At 37.3% G+C, this 2,500-nt stretch overlaps 11 pseudogenes; all 11 read left to right on the top strand.

Annotated features, from left to right (window-relative positions):
• LOC148438861 (5S ribosomal RNA) overlaps positions 1-37 on the top strand; it is a 119-nt pseudogene extending 82 nt beyond the window's left edge.
• Positions 38-153: 116 nt separating this feature from the next.
• On the top strand, positions 154-272 carry LOC148438860 (5S ribosomal RNA; annotated as a pseudogene).
• Positions 273-388: 116 nt separating this feature from the next.
• Positions 389-507, top strand: LOC148438859 (5S ribosomal RNA; annotated as a pseudogene).
• Positions 508-623: 116 nt separating this feature from the next.
• Positions 624-742, top strand: LOC148438858 (5S ribosomal RNA; annotated as a pseudogene).
• Positions 743-858: 116 nt separating this feature from the next.
• LOC148438857 (5S ribosomal RNA) lies at positions 859-977 on the top strand (annotated as a pseudogene).
• A 115-nt stretch (positions 978-1,092) lies between these two features.
• Positions 1,093-1,211, top strand: LOC148438856 (5S ribosomal RNA; annotated as a pseudogene).
• A 116-nt stretch (positions 1,212-1,327) lies between these two features.
• On the top strand, positions 1,328-1,446 carry LOC148438855 (5S ribosomal RNA; annotated as a pseudogene).
• A 116-nt stretch (positions 1,447-1,562) lies between these two features.
• Positions 1,563-1,681, top strand: LOC148438854 (5S ribosomal RNA; annotated as a pseudogene).
• A 116-nt stretch (positions 1,682-1,797) lies between these two features.
• LOC148438853 (5S ribosomal RNA) lies at positions 1,798-1,916 on the top strand (annotated as a pseudogene).
• A 116-nt stretch (positions 1,917-2,032) lies between these two features.
• LOC148438852 (5S ribosomal RNA) lies at positions 2,033-2,151 on the top strand (annotated as a pseudogene).
• Positions 2,152-2,267: 116 nt separating this feature from the next.
• LOC148438851 (5S ribosomal RNA) lies at positions 2,268-2,386 on the top strand (annotated as a pseudogene).
• Positions 2,387-2,500: the final 114 nt, after the last annotated feature.

Here is a 2,500-nt window from a genome sequence, read left to right as displayed (position 1 = left end):
ATGGGAGACCACCTGGGAAAACCAGGTGCAGTAGGTAATTTTATACTCCCATAACATTCTTTTCTATTACATTTTACATTTAATTTTTTCAACTTATCAACTAATTTACTTGAGTTAAGTAGTAATAGAGGTCTAAAGTTAATGTTTTTGAGCACCTACAGCCAAACCACACTGGACATGCCCAATCTCGTCTGATCTTGGAAGCTATACAGTGTTGACACTGGTTAGTACTTGGATGGGTGACTACCTTGGAATCCCAGGTGCTGTAGGTAATTTTAAACTGCCATAACATTCTTTTCTATTACATTTTACATTTAATTTTTTCAACTTATCAATGAATTTACTTGTGTTAAGAAGTAAAAGCGGTCTAAATTTAATGCTTTTGAGCACCTACAGCCAAACCACACTGGACATGCCCAATCTCGTCTGATCTTGGAAGCTATGCAGTGTTGGGCCTGGTTAGTACTTGGATGGGACACCACTTGGGAATACCAGGAGCTGTAGGTAATTTTATACTGCCAGAACATTCTTTTCTATTACATTTTACATTTAATTTTTTCAACTTATCAATGAATTTACTTGAGTTAAGAAGTAATAGAGGTCTAAATTTAATGCTTTTGAGCACCTACAGCCAAACCACACTGGACATGCCCAATCTTGTCTGATCTTGGAAGCTATGCAGTGTTGGGCCTGTTTTGTACTTGGATGGGAGACCACCTGGGAATACCAGGTGCTGAAGGTAATTTTAGACAGCCAAAACATTCTTTTCTATTACATTCTACATTTCATTTTTTCAACTTATCAATGAATTTACTTGAGTTAAGAAGTAAAAGATGTCTAAAGTTAATGGTTTTGAGCACCTACAGCCAAACCACACTAGACATGCCCAATCTCGTCTGATCTTGGAAGCTATGCAGTGTTGGGCCTGGTTAGTACTTGGATGGGAGACCACCTGGGAATACTAGGTGCTGTAGGTAATTTTATACTGCCATAACATTCTTTTCTATTACATTTTACATTTCATTTTTCAACTTATCATTGAATTTACTTGAGTTAAGAAGTAAAAGAGGTCTAAAGTTAATGTTTTTGAGCACCTACAGCCAAACCACACTGGACATGCCCAATCTCATCTGAACTTGGAAGCTAGGCAGTGTTGGGCCTGCTTAGTACTTGGATGGGAGACCACCTGGGATTACCAGGTGCTGTAGGTAATTTTATACTGCCATAACATTCTTTTCTATTACATTTTACATTTAATTTTTTCAACTTATCAATGAATTTCCTTGAGTTAAGGAGTAATAGAGGTCTAAAGTTAATACTTTTGAGCACCTACAGCCAATCCACACTGGACATGCCCAATCTCGTCTGATCTTGGTAGCTATGCAGTGTTGGGCCTCGTCAGTACTTGGATGGGAGACCACCTGGGAAAACCAGGTGCAGTAGGTAATTTTATACTCCCATAACATTCTTTTCTATTACATTTTACATTTAATTTTTTCAACTTATCAACTAATTTACTTGAGTTAAGAAGTAATAGAGGTCTAAATATAATGCTTTTGAGCACCTACAGCCAAACCACACTGGACATGCCCAATCTTGTCTGATCTTGGAAGCTATGCAGTGTTGGGCCTGTTTTGTACTTGGATGGGAGACCACCTGGGAATACCAGGTGCTGAAGGTAATTTTAGACAGCCAAAACATTCTTTTCTATTACATTCTACATTTCATTTTTTCAACTTATCAATGAATTTACTTGAGTTAAGAAGTAAAAGATGTCTAAAGTTAATGTTTTTGAGCACCTACAGCCAAACCACACTGGACATGCCCAATCTCATCTGAACTTGGAAGCTAGGCAGTGTTGGGCCTGCTTAGTACTTGGATGGGAGACCACCTGGGAAAACCAGGTGCAGTAGGTAATTTTATACTCCCATAACATTCTTCTCTATTACATTTTACATTTAATTTTTTCAACTTATCAATTAATTTACTTGAGTTAAGAAGTAATACAGTTCTAAAGTTAATGTTTTTGAGCACCTACAGCCAAACCACACTGGACATGCCCAATCTCGTCTGATCTTGGAAGCTATGCAGTGTTGGGACAGGGTAGTACTTGGATGGGTGACTACCTAGGAATCCCAGGTGCTGTAGGTAATTTTAAACTGCCATAACATTCTTTTCTATTACATTTTACATTTAATTTTTTCAACTTATCAATGAATTTACTTGTGTTAAGAAGTAATAGAGGTCTAAATTTAATGTTTTTGAGCACCTACAGCCAAACCACACTGTACATGCCCAATCTCGTCTGATCTTGGAAGCTATGCAGTGTTGGGCCTGGTTAGTACTTGGATGGGAGACCACCTGGGAATACCAGGAGCTGTAGGTAATTTTATACTGCCTTAACATTCTTTTCTATTACATTTTACATTTAATTTTTCAACTTATCATTGAATTTACTTGAGTTAAGAAGTAATAGAGGTCTAAAGTTAATACTTTTGAG

Source organism: Taudactylus pleione, unplaced genomic scaffold, assembly GCF_031769625.1.
Source record: "Taudactylus pleione unplaced genomic scaffold, aTauple2 ptg001778l, whole genome shotgun sequence".
NCBI lineage: Eukaryota > Metazoa > Chordata > Amphibia > Anura > Myobatrachidae > Taudactylus > Taudactylus pleione.
Note: the sequence above shows the minus strand (reverse complement) of the source record. Positions and strands in the feature narration are given on the sequence as shown.